The sequence below is a fragment of the Xyrauchen texanus genome, chromosome 2, assembly GCF_025860055.1.
Source record: "Xyrauchen texanus isolate HMW12.3.18 chromosome 2, RBS_HiC_50CHRs, whole genome shotgun sequence".
NCBI classification, from domain to species: Eukaryota; Metazoa; Chordata; class Actinopteri; order Cypriniformes; family Catostomidae; genus Xyrauchen; species Xyrauchen texanus.
The window spans coordinates 43,251,462-43,265,605 of NC_068277.1; positions in this window are offsets into that span (position 1 = coordinate 43,251,462).

A 14,144-nucleotide genomic window follows, 5' to 3' on the forward strand; every position below is an offset into this window, starting at 1 on the left:
TTTTACTGATATATATATATATATAAAACATATATAAAACAAATAACCATTAATTCTTACATAGGCTATATGGTAATACAAAATAACGGGTTAATGTGAACATTACTACACTATAACAGTTTATTGCATATTATATACACTGGTGGTATAACAAAAGATTAGACTAATGAACAGATTAAGCTGTTTTGGAAGAAATTTGTACTTTAATTCACCAAAGTGGCATTCAACTGATCACAAAGAATAGTCAGGACCTTACTGATATAAAAACAGCACCATCACTATTTGAAATAAAAAGATGTCATTTTTTATCAAATCTAGACCCCATTTGCAGCAGCCATCACTCGAACACCTTTTCCTTGAGTAATCATGCTAAATTGCTAATTTGGTACTAGAAAATCACTTGCCATTATATCAAACACAGCTGAAAGCTATTTGGTTAATTAAATTAAGCATAACATTGTCTTTGTGTTTCTATTTGATTTGCTACAGTATGCAATAGACTGGCATGTCTTAAGGTCAATATTAGGTCAAAAATGGCAAAAGAGAAACAGCTTTCTCTAAATACTTGTCAGTCAATCATTGTTTTGAGGAATGAAGGCTATACAATGCTTGAATTTGCCCCAAAACTGAAGATTTCATACAAAGGTGTAAACTACAGTCTTCAAAGACAAAAGGACAACTGGCTCTAACAAGGACAGAGGAGATGTGGAAGGCCAGATGTACAACTAAACAAGAGGATAAGTACATCAGAGTCGCTACTTGCTGTGGAGGTGTATCATCTGAGATCTTTCTGTACCCATTGATCTGCTTGTTACGCCATATATAAATAAATCTATATAAAGTTAATGTATGCCCTCCTCTTCAGACACTACTACACCACTGTTTCACATCAACTCATTTTGACAGCTGAGAGTATCATTCTCCATAAACAATTCTCAGTCAAACAAATCCCTTTCACGGGCGTACTGCTGCAGACCAAAGAAAGGCCAGCAAATGCAATCTCCATTACAGTTGCAGCATTGGAGAGATTTCTCTAATTATTATTATTATTTTTTTCATACATTTACACAGACACAGCAGAGCATCTCTACAAAAAAATCTGTTCTCGAGTCAAGACTTATCAGTCTGCTATCCTCGTACTTTTTTCCCAAGTGTCATTGAATGGTCGTCCACTCTTTCCAATTTCATTGCTGTCACTTCATGAGGCAATCACTGTATTCCTCAGCATGTGTGCTGACCTCTGCAGTGGAAAAATGGGTTTAAATGGCACTGAGGTTAGTGAGTTGAGGCTGATATACCTCCCCTGCACACAACTTTCTTTCTGTCTCTTTCTTTCACTCTCATAACTAATTTGCTAAATTCTTTTGAGACACACACACACACACTTGACCAATCTCATTGTATGCGCAAAATGCATTTAGTGTTTCAAGCCTTACTAGTAAATAAAAGCCTCTATACCCATTTAAATAAAATACAAACAAATTGTTTAGTGCTTTTTAGTCCAAGTCTTTTAGATTTGAGGTAATTTATATGCTAGTGTGCCAAGTTTTAGCACAAATAAACATTTAAAACAGACCAAAACATATTGATGACTCATCCATGCTGGCCTCAAAGGAGTATCCACATTTTTGTCCAATCAAATGCTATCTAGAATAAGAATGTCCTTCTCCCTAATACAAGATGCCTCGCACTAACATTAACAATTAAAATTATTGCATCAGATGATCATGCTCAATCAGCATGTTTTCACTGTGAGTATATGAGTTTTAAACTGTTATCATGGTGTTTCAGAAAACAAATGTATTATATGCCTAAAAAGATAGTCTGAGTTGCTGTTTGTGTGCATGAAAACCGTATCTACACCTAATAAGTAGACGTGGCTGTGTGCATGGGAAGATCACATTTAGATATAATGGCTGTTCATTTACAAGCTGTGAACTGTTATTGTGGTAATTTGGTGAAAATTAGGCTGTTTGTTACATAAAATAAACTGTATGAGCAACTGTTTGTGTGAATATAAATTACAGACCCTTGACCAGCTCAGCTTGTGTCTGCACGAAAGCCGATCTGGCACCTTGAAACGTAACTGGCTGTTGCAAAAACACATATGTGTGATGCTACTCTGCGGGGCCCAGTTATTATGACCCACACGTGTAACAGTATGCATGAAAGGTTTAGTCTCTATAACGTTGAGAACAATACATTTAAAACCCTGTCTTACTAAAGCCATCATTACTTCTGTTATTAAATTAAGTATAACTTATAGTTCATAACTTTCGGCGCCTTGACAAGGTTACAACTTCCATATTTTTCAGTATTTGCACATTATTTTCATTTTGAGAAGACAAACTCCTGGGCCAAAATTTCAGCACCTTTGGACCAGACAGCTCCTGTAACACTTAAGTTATACCTGTGTGCTGGTTTGGGAAACGTCTCGGGTTATGACTATAACCCTTGTTCCCTGAGAAGGGAACGAGACACTGCGTCGTTGAAAACGACTCTTTGGGGAACGCTCCTTAGCGTGCGCCTCTGAATTATGAATGAAACTATTCCAATCTTGATTGGTGTTGCGTCATGATGTAACATGTGACGGCATAACCGGATGCATAAAAGTGACGCCGGCACACAAACACATTAGCCTAGCGATGAAGCAAGCCGCTCTCAGGCATTGAGGGCGTGGCAGGACGACGCAGTGTCTCGTTCCCTTCTCAGGGAACAAGGGTTATAGTCATAACCCGAGACATTCCCTTCCGAGGGAACTCGCGACTGCGTCGTTGAAAACGACTCTTTGGGGAACGAATGCCCACTAGGCCACGCGCCGAAAAAGGCCTGCCCTAGAGTGAAACTGAACTCAGGCACTCAGCTAGGACGAGAGCACACGTGAGCCAGGCGTACTAGGGAGGTGCAGAAAACCTGATGAAAGTGTGCGGGGTAGCCCAACCGGCTGCCTCACAGATCTCCTGGAGGGGCACTCCCGATAAGAGAGCCCTAGAGGACGCCATGCCTCTAGTTGAATGAGCCCTTATGGCCAAAGGTGAAGGCAAATTGCGCACCTTATAGGCCGAGATAATAGCCTGAACAATCCAATTACTAATGGTTTGTTTCGAAGCAGGGAGCCCCTTCTTAGGTGACCCAAAACACACTAACAGTTGGTCCGACCTCCTCCAAGAAGAGGACCTCTCGAAGGTAAACGCTCAAAGCTCTGACAGGGCAGAGCAAATGGAGCCTCTCTTCTTCTGCCGACACATGAGGTGGAGGATGAATGCCTGCAGGACCGTAGACCATGCCGTGTTAGAAGGCACCTTAGGCACAAAGCCAGGTCTCGGGTGCAGAATGGCTTTAACTCCGCCAGGGGCAAACTCCAAGCAAGCTGGTGTTACTACCAGGGCTTGAAGATCTCCCACCTTCTTTAGAGAGGTAATAGCTAAGAGAAGAGCCATCTTGAACGTCAGGTCCTTGGGCGAGGCCGACTGAAGGGGTTCGAAGGGGGCCAGGGATAACCCTTCGAGAACCACCGCCAGGTCCCAGGCAGGAACCCTGGACCTGGTTGTCGGTCTCATCCTCCATGTACCACGGAGAAAACGAATGACCAGCTGGTGCCTCCCCAGAGGCCCAGCACTCAATGGTGCATGGAAAGCCGCAATGGCAGCCACGTACACCTTAAGTGTGGAAGGGGAGAGACCCGCAGATAAACGATCTTGAAGAAACTCCAGAACTGAAGCCACCGGGCAGTTAACTGGATCTACTTCATGTTCTCTACACCAAGTGGAGAACACATTCCACTTGAGGCCATATAATCTCCTAGTAGATGGAGCCCTAGAGTTAAGTATGGTTTCAAACACCCCCGCTGATACACCAGCATTTAGGTACTGAACCCCCTCAGGGGCCAGACCCACAATTTCCACAGCTCTGGACGAGGGTGGAAAACTGTGCCTCCTGCCTGAGGCAACAGATCCCTCCTCAGAGGAATCTGCCATGGCGGAGCTATCAGGAGTGAGATTATGTCTGAGAACCCTACTCGGGCCGGCCACATCGGGGCAGAAGTAGACTGATGCCCTCTTGGCGGACCCTTTCCAGGACTCCCGGGAGCAGAGCGATCGGGGGAAATGCGTACAGGCGAAGCCTCGGCCAGGCCTGTACCATGGCATCCAACCCCAGTGGGGCTGGATGTGAGAGGGAGAACCAAAATGGACAGTGGGACGTCTCTCGAGACGCGAATAGATCCACTTTCGATGGTCCAAATTTGTCCCATATCAACTTCACCACCTCTGGATGAAGTCTCCATTCCCCGGGCCTCAGCCCCTGCCTCGACAGGATGTCTGCTCCCTGATTCTGAACCCCTGGAACATACATGCTCTGATAGACAGTATTTTCCCTTGGGACCAAAGAAATTATCTGATGCGCCGGTCTGCACAGAGGGCGCAATCTGAGTCCCCCTTGTCGGTTCAGATAAGCTACCACTGATGTATTGTCCGAACGTACTAGGACATGGTAACCTCAGATGTCTGGAAGGAAGCTCCTCAGAGCCCTGAACACAGCCAACATCTCTAGACAGTTTATGTGCCAAGAATGATGATGGTCCTGCCACAGACCCCTGGCAAAGCGGCCGTCCATGACCGCGCCCCAGCCAGTGAGGGAGGCGTCTGTCGAAACGGTTTCCCAGCGACATGACGCTCCCAACACTGGCCCTTGGGACAGGAACCAAGGTTTCTTCCATATTAGCAGAGAACGAAGGCATCTGCGCGTTACTCTGATTTTACGAAATGGATTCCCCTTGGGGGAAAAAACCCCTTGGCTTTCAGCCACCACTGGAGGGGCCTCATGTGTAGAAGGCCCAAAGGTATAAAGTTGGATGCCGCTGCCATGAGGCCCAGCAGTCTTAGAAACTGCTTTACAGTGATGGCCTGGCCTAGCTTTAACCCGGACACCATCACCAGAACGGACTCGATACGTGCAGGAGACATGCGTGCCTGCATCGTAACTGAGTTCCATACAACACCCAGAAACGTTGTGCACTGGGATGGTTGTAACACACTCTTTTTTGTGTTGAGTCTCAACCCCAAACTTCGAATGTGGCCAAGGACGACATCTCGATGCCTAACCGCCATTTCTCGAGACTGGGTCAGAATGAGCCAATCGTCGATATAATTCAGTATGCGGATGCCCTGAAGTCTCAGAGGAGCAGGAGCTGCATCCATACATTTGGTGAATGTGCGGGGAGAGTGCTAGGCCGAACGGAAGAACCCGATATTGGTAAGCTTCAGCCCCGAAGCGAACCTCAGGAACCTCCTGTGACATGGAAGGATGGATACATGAAAATAGGCGTCTTTTAGATCTATCGTGACAAACCAGTCCTCGGATCTGATCTGGCTCACGATGGCAGGAATAGTAAGCATTTTGAACCTGAACCTCCTCAAAGGCCGGTTCAAAACTCTGAGACCTAAAATCGGCCTCAACCCCCCATCCTTTTTTTGGAACTATAAAGTACCGGCTGTAAAATCCGGACTCCCTGTCTGCATGAGGAACACGTTTACCCCACGATCTCGAGATATATATTTATATATTTTTTTGTGGAGATCGGGGAAAAACGGCAAACCCCGGCGCTGAGGTTGTGATCTGTGCCGCAGGAAACGCTCATCTAATTTGTCTTTCAACTTGCGTTTCCTGCTCATTTTGTGGCCAGCTGATAGCAGGTCTGGCCACGGCACGCGTCACAACCTCAATCAGCTCCTCATAAGCTTGGCCGAAAACTGGCGTGCTTGACTCACGGTCGTCCGCATCAATGCTGAGCATATCCACTTCCTCGGAAGCAGAGAGCTCAAGCATTGGGACCTGATCGTGGGCAGAAGAAGCTGCGACGCGGGCTTCTGCACCACTCACAGTAGGCTCGGGATCCTCAAACGAAGAATGAGAATGTGCCGCAGCAGTCTCATTCTCATCTGCAAGATCCCGCTGCGAACCCCACGATCTCAACCGCCGCGCTGCCTCAACAGACGTGGGACCAGATCTGTGGGGAACGCGAGCCTGACCGTGATCATCAAAGCACGCCAACCGGGAGCGCAGCACTCTCATGGGTAGTGCTTCACAACTTTCACAGGCAGATCCCTCGAGAGCTGCCTGTGCGTGCTGCGCTTCCAAACAATTCACACATAAAGCGTGCGTGTCCCTACCCGTAATGAAACGAGGGCAGGGGTGCACGCACTTCATGAACTGTTGGGTGGCCATAATATTTTTAAATCAGACAAACAACACCAAATAAGACAAACAATACACATAGAGCGCTTGCTGAAGAGCGAAAGCTAATGTGTTTGTGTGCCAGCGTCACTTTTATGCATCCGGTTATGCCGTCACGTTACGTCATGACGCAACACCAATCAAGATTGGAATAGTTTCATTCATAATTCAGAGGCGCACGCTAAGGAGCGTTCCCCAAAGAGTCGTTTTCAACGACGCAGTGCGATTTCCCTCGGAAGGGAACAGCCTTTACTCCATCTTAAAGCAACAAGTGACGTTAGTTAAAACTTTTTAGTTCAGAGAATAGTAAACGCTAAAGTTGTAACGTTATTGGGAAACCCCGACAAAAGCTCTGCTTTTTGTTGGTATTTGCTCTCAAAACAATACTATAAATGAGAGGATGTTACCACCCCAGCAAGCCTATATTTACATTTAAATTTATGCATTAGGTAGACGCTTTTATCCAAAGCGACTTACAGTGCACTTATTACAGGGACAATCCCCCCGGAGCAACCTGGAGTTAAGTGCCTTGCTCAAGGGCCCAACAGTGGCATCTTGGTGGTGCTAGGGCTTGAACCCCTGACCTTCTGGTCAGTAACCCTGAGCTTCAACCACTGAGCCACCACTGCCCCCCTATATCTCACGCCTCCCTTGACCCGGTGCCCCCACAGGTTGAAATCTCCTGTACTAGGACACGCCTCATTCATGAACAGAGAGCTCGCAAAAACTTCCCACAAATTCAGCTATGTAAACTTGATAACAAAGTTGCACAGTCAGTGTTATCTTCCTGGTTAGTGGTGTTTACAGTATGTAAAGTCCCAAACTCTCCACTTTGCTATTGTCCACCACATCAGTTTGATGTCACTTGCCTCAAGATTTACTCTTAAAATATTATTTTATTCTCGTAATTTTGACTTTATTCTCAAAATATTACAACTTTATTCTCGTAATTGTGACATTATTCTCAAAATAATAGTTTTCTTCCCCAGCAGAATGCAGAGGCCATCTCCTGCATTTACTTTGAGTTTGTGGAGCATCCTGAATGCTGAACACATGTGCTGCTCTGTACTGCATGATACAGAACACTACCTGACCCACTCCACCAGCCAGACAGGTCTCTGCGGATCATTGACAAAGTGACTCGACATGAACTTTCTCTAAAGACTCTGCAAGTAAAAGATTAGCTTCAGGAGTCACACACTGACTGTAAGTGGAGTGTGAGTGTGCATGTGTGTGTGTGTGTGCATGTGTGTGTGTGCATTTGTGTGTGCGTGCATGTGTGTGTGTGCATGTGTATACTACAAATGTCCCCACAAGGATAGTAAAACCTGAGATCACCTACCTTGTAGGGCCCAGCCAGTGGTCCCCAAAAGGGAAATGGCTTATTAAACATACTAAAATATGTTTTTTTGAAAATGTATAAAATGCAAAAAGGTATCTGTTAGGGTTAGGTTTAGGCATAGGGGATATATCTGTATAAAATCCATATAATGCATGAAAGTCGATGGAGAGTCCCCACAATCGTATAAAAACAAGTTTGTGTGTGTGTTTTCATGGCCATTCACTGCGCAAAGTGCACAGCCACTTCTAAAAATGGGAATCGATGACTGCACACTCCGTTATCCTCTCCTTTGCACAGCTCTGCATGTGGCTTTTGAAAAGGTCTCGAAGTCTCTCTGGCACATGCACTCACACATTGTAAGCACATTGGCTTAACAAGCTAAAAACAGTCACCGCTTGTGTTGTGCATTAGAGCCATTTCATAATTCTCACTCACGGCAGACACATGCCAGACACAAAAATGGTCCCTTTAGACACGCACGATCTCAAGGCTCCATGACAACAGCAATGATGGCCAAACACAAAAGAGTCGGAATACAGGCTGAAAGCCCTCACGTCGTCTCCGTGCTTTGGAACTAAAATAATGAGGGGAGGTAATTGCAGACTCCTGCAGTAACTTTGAAATCCCGACTCATGAGTCTGAGTCCCCAAAGCTGGCGTGTGGAATTTGGCTGAGAGGCAGAGCCAGCTTTACCGAGCAGACAAAGCCAAGCAGATGTCTTCTCCTGAAAACTAATGCCCTTACCATAACCTCCAAAGCCAATAACCTCTAGTCAGTATGCTGAAATTGCAGATTGATGTATGAGGTTCTGCTTAAACCAACACACACTGCTCTGTCCAGATGTGTGCATGCAGGCTTATTTGGCTTCCATTTGAACCTTTGTGTGCTATTGAATTTTGGCATCATTGTGCTCTTTTTTTTATCCTATCCATATTTTCTTTTTTCACATCACAGACACATATAATTGAAAACAAACCCTTTTTGAGTGTAGTTTGCCCATGATTTCTGTGTTAATCTCTTTAGATGTCTCATCTCCTTTCAAATACGTATGTTAGAAAGAATAAAAATGTCAGTACAGAGAGATATGAGGCATTGGCTTCAACTGATAACACATTTCTTATTTTGGAATGCCGCTTTACTCTGCTAGCTGTACCAGGAGGCATCTGGACATGAGTGCTTCTATCTGATGATTTCCGACAGAGAGCAGAACAGACCCTCTGTTTTGGATTTTGGGAGGATTCCACCCCTCTTATTAAGTCAAAGCAGAGGAAGCAATCATTTATTGTAACAGGAAATTTTCAACACATCATCTGCCTCTACTTTTATGAGGATCAAGAGAACACAAGGCAAGCCCCCGTCTTAACATGTGCTGGTGAGAAATCAGAGAGACAATTTCAATGTGCAATGTCATCTATTATGCTCTCCTAATGAAGTCTCATTTATTTCAATAAGGCACACATTGGCTCAGGCTGATAGCTTTCTCAGTTTACATTTAGACAGGAATGCTGTGGGAATCCTGATTGGAGTGTGACCTTCTACAGATTCATTTTCCAGAGAGATATAAATTAAGAGAGGGAGGAGGAACACAGAGTGTGCATTCCCACCATCTCCCCCATCAGCTAAATGTGATATATTTGTGTTCTGTTGATCTTGGCCCAACGGTTCCTAATTTTCAGGGGAGGTAGAACAAATATTCCCACATTCCGACTATTTGAAGAAGAAGGTTACAAGAATACTTTCCAAAATTAAATGAAGAGAGAGAGAAAAGATGATGATGATGATGTGTTGGTATGTTTTCTTTTAGTGTCTGTTCAACCTCCCTCCCTTCCCTATCAAGACTCTCTGTAGGTTATCCTTGAAGTCTTTTTAACATCTTTCAGCAGGGCCCACGTGTCATCACTCTCACCTTTAGTTGAAACATATTTATTTACAACTCAGTAATATGTGTCTAAATGGATGATATTTTGGATATTAGCAATGCCATTAACCCTTTAAACAATATTGCATTTTCTTACCATTCACACATACTGTGGATTAATTGCAAAAAATTGGTCTAATATTTTAGACAACTGCCCATATAAAAAAAGACTACAATTATTCATACATATCATTGTATTTTTATAATCTTATAGTAAACAGAATAAAAAAAAATAAAAAAAAAGCTTGTTTGTTGTTGCTTTTGTTGTTGTCCTAAATTTGTAAACGTGTAATTCTGGTTCTGTTCACTCAATCTCACTTTGAAAAGTCTCATTTTATTCCACTAGATGGCAGAAAGCATAAGAAAAATATATGTGCTCTCCCATAGACATTCAGTCTAATTTTCAGGTCATGCACCACCAATGTTGTTATAACATTAGATTATTCAGCCATGCGAGCTCATGGCTCATGTTTTAGAGAACTTCCTAAGGTAAAAGCAGATATAATGTTTTTAGGTAGTTGGGGCTAACAGCAGCAGTTATTGGAGCCTACAAGATTTACATAAATCATATTTCACTTTGTGATTCTTTTGAAAATAATTTGAACTGTGGTATTAGGGCAATGACATGTACTATAGAGTTACAGTGAGGAAAATAAGTATTTGAACACCCTGCTATTTTGCAAGTTCTCCCACTTGGAAATCATGGAGGGGTCTGAAATTGTCATCGTAGGTGCATGTCCACTGTGAGAGACATAATCTAAAAAAAAAAAATCCAGAAATCACAATGTATGATTTTTTAACTATTTATTTGTATGATACAGCTGCAAATAAGTATTTGAACACCTGAGAAAATCAATGTTAATATTTGGTACAGTAGCCTTTGTTTGCAATTACAGAGGTCAAACGTTTCCTGTAGTTTTTCACCAGGTTTGCACACACTGCAGGAGGGATTTTGGCCCACTCCTCCACACAGATCTTCTCTAGATCAGTCAGGTTTCTGGGCTGTCAGCTGAGAAACACGGAGTTTGAGCTCCCTTCAAAGATTCTCTATTGGGTTTAGGTCTGGAGACTGGCTAGGCCACGCCAGAACCTTGATATGCTTCTTACAGAGCCACTCCTTGGTTATCCTGGCTGTGTGCTTCGGGTCATCGTCATGTTGGAAGACCCAGCCTCGACCCATCTTCAATGCTCTATCTGAGGGAAGGAGGTTGTTCCCCAAAATCTCGCAATACATGGCCCAGTCATCCTCTCCTTAATACAGTGCAGTCAGCCCTGTCCCATGTGCAGAAAAACACCCCCAAAGCATGATGCTACCACCCCCATGCTTCACAGTAGGGATGGTGTTCTTGGGATGGTACTCATCATTCTTCTTCCTCCAAACACGGTTAGTGGAATTATGACCAAAAAGTTCTATTTTGGTCTCATCTGACTCACATGACTTTCTCCCATGACTCCTCTGGATCATCCAAATGGTCATTGGCAAACTTAAGGCGGGCCTTGACATGTGCTGGTTTAAGCAGGGGAACCTTCCGTGCCATGCATGATTTCAAACCATGGCGTCTTAGTGTATTACCAACAGTAACCTTGGAAGCGGTGGTCCCAGCTCTTTTCAGGTCATTAACCAGCTCCTTCTGTGTAGTTCTGGGCTGATTTCTCACCTTTCTTAGGATCATTGAGACCCCACGAGGTGAGATCTTGCATGGAGCCCCAGTCCGAGGGAGATTGACAGTCATGTTTAGCTCCTTCCATTTTCTAATGATTGCTCCAACAGTGGAACTTTTTTCACCAAGCTGCTTGGCAATTTCCCGTAGCCCTTTCCAGCCTTGTGGAGGTGTACAATTTTGTCTCTAGTGTCTTTGGACAGCTCTTTGGTCTTAGCCATGTTAGTAGTTGGATTCTTACTGATTGTATGGGGTGGACAGGTGTCTTTATGCAGCTAACGACCTCAAACAGGTGCATCTAATTTAGGATAATAAATGGAGTGGAGGTGGACATTTTAAAGGCAGACTAACAGGTCTTTGAGGGTCAGAATTCTAGCTGATAGACAGGTGTTCAAATACTTATTTGCAGCTGTATCATACAAATAAATAGTTAAAAAATCATACATTGTGATTTCTGGATTTTTTTTTTAGATTATGTCTCTCACAGTGGACATGCACCTATGATGACAATTTCAGACCCCTCCATGATTTCCAAGTGGGAGAACTTGCAAAATAGCAGGGTGTTCAAATACTTATTTTCCTCACTGTACATTCCTGAGAGTAAGAGCTTTAATTTGAGATATGATTTGTCAATTTATGTGCTATGTGAAGGACTTTTATATATAAATATTTCTACCCCATTACCTCTGGGGGGCGCTAATTTTAAATACGCATTTTTAAAAAGGCCATATTTTGTTATTTTAAGTAGCATAAAAAAGTTGAAATGTTTAGATTCTAAGCTTTCCATTGATACCTTTTATGCCTGACTTATGTATACAGAGACTTTAACATTTAAGCATAAACATTTTCGCAAAAAAGCACCCCCCTCTTTAAACAGAGTTTAAGGGGTTTTGATGTAGCAATGTATTAGTATGGTGAGTGCAGTTATGGCTATTACCACTGTTATTGTGAAAAAATGGGAAACAAAATTATATATCCTAGATATCCTTGCAAATGCAGAATTTCACAAACTGCTTCTTCTGTGAGAGACAGACACTTAGATCTCCTTAGGCTCAGCCTCAGATGGCACCCCCACGGACCTCCCACAGTCCATTCACTAACCATGTGATTAATATTACAACAAAACTGAAAAAACTAATATTTTGGTCCAACAAGAGCTAATCTGATTGGCTGGAACCAAATTTTTTTATCAATCTGCCTAGAAACAAAGTAGTGTTTATAAATTACTGGGTCAATATAATAAGCACTTTTGAGGATTAAATAATCACTGGATATGCCGAAGTTTGTAAGGAAAGTCTATGTCTGTGTTAGGGTTATAATGCATAGTGATGACTTTTGAAATCTAACACATGGAATTATTTAACAATTACCCCATAAATTATTGCAATTAATAAATTAAATTATAATAACACCAGTAACAACATGGCCCAATTCTGAGGGGAGCATCTTACCATCTCAAAAGGTCTAACTTTATTTCAAAATAAAAACAATATTTTTAATCCATAAATCTCAATACAATACTGTGTCCACAAATCCTCCATTAACAATTAAACATAAAACGTCTCAGTTACTGTTGTAATCTCCATTCCCTGATGGAGGGAATGAGACGTTGTGTTGATGTAGTGACACTAGGGGTCACTCTTGAGAGCCCCAAACTAATTTTTGTGGAATTTGCATGCCACTCCCCCGGACATACAGGAATAAAAGGAGCTGGAATGTGGCCATTCATTCAGGTTTTGTGCTGAGGAGCCGAGACAAGGTCCCTGCCATTTCAGCGGCTAGTACAGCGTTGTGGCAAAAGGGACACAATGTCTCGTTCCCTCCATAAGGGAATGGAGGTTACAATAGTAACCAAGACTTTCCTCTTCTGCCACTCACTCGACGTTGTGTCGATGTAGTGACATTAGGGGTCCCTATAGAAAAATGCCACAACAGCTGAACCGTGTTACGTGAACTGCCAATGCAGGTGAAAGCAAGCTGCTGTGTGCGTAATAGCAGGTCCATCAGGTGCACCTCCCCCAATGCCCCACAAAACGTCATGTAGTTCCCCACACCCTGAGGGGGGAAGTGACATAACTAGCATGAGAGCAGGCCATGCCAGCTGTGGCCTTTTCTCTCTATGTTTTCTCTCCACAGGGTATTAGATTCGGCTGGGGCCATCTAACGCTATTATACTCATCGGGGAAGGTGTTCTTTTCCTTTCCTATGCTTTCAGGGGGAAAAGACCCCATGGAGAATTTTAAGTATTTTAAGTTGTTTCCGCTATAATGACGAAAAAATACTCCATCATTTTGAGGTATACAGATAAGTGTAAGACATCATTAGAGACTATAAAGGTTCTACTTTTATGCTACTTGTCTACTTGTGCTTTTGTAAAATAAAGAAAATAAAAATGATAAGCTTTCAGCAGTCTCTGTGTTCGTGAGCATATATCAGAAACACTTCACAAAAATGAACTGAAACTCTGTGAATACTTATCACACAAACATGAAACATATGTCTAAAGAAAGCTTAAAATGTTTTAAAGCATTTAAATAATACAATGTCACACCCACAGGCAGAGGGCACTATTCATAAGGTAATGTGCTGAGACAATCAATCGCAAATGGTAAATGCCCCCGACTGTGTCTTAAAAACAAAGTTCATTCACTTTTCTATGCATTTGGAAGTTTGCACAATACACAGGTGAGGAAACTCCTGGATAGTGACGAAGAGTTAACATTGTCCTCAGAAGAAGAGCGGGACTCCAAAGAAGAGAGACTTGATCCAGCTGAGGACATAATTTTGGATAAGTCATTTAGTTTTACTTACATATTAGTTGACATGCTATTTTATATAAACATGTACATATTTTACTAGTGGAACTGTTTCCAGAATTGCCAGCCAGGATTCAGAGTATTGAAATTTGAAATATGTCCTAATAAGCAAGTTTTAGTTACATTTAAATGCTGTTTCGGCTAAAGCAGGTATTTAGATTGTATGCTGTATG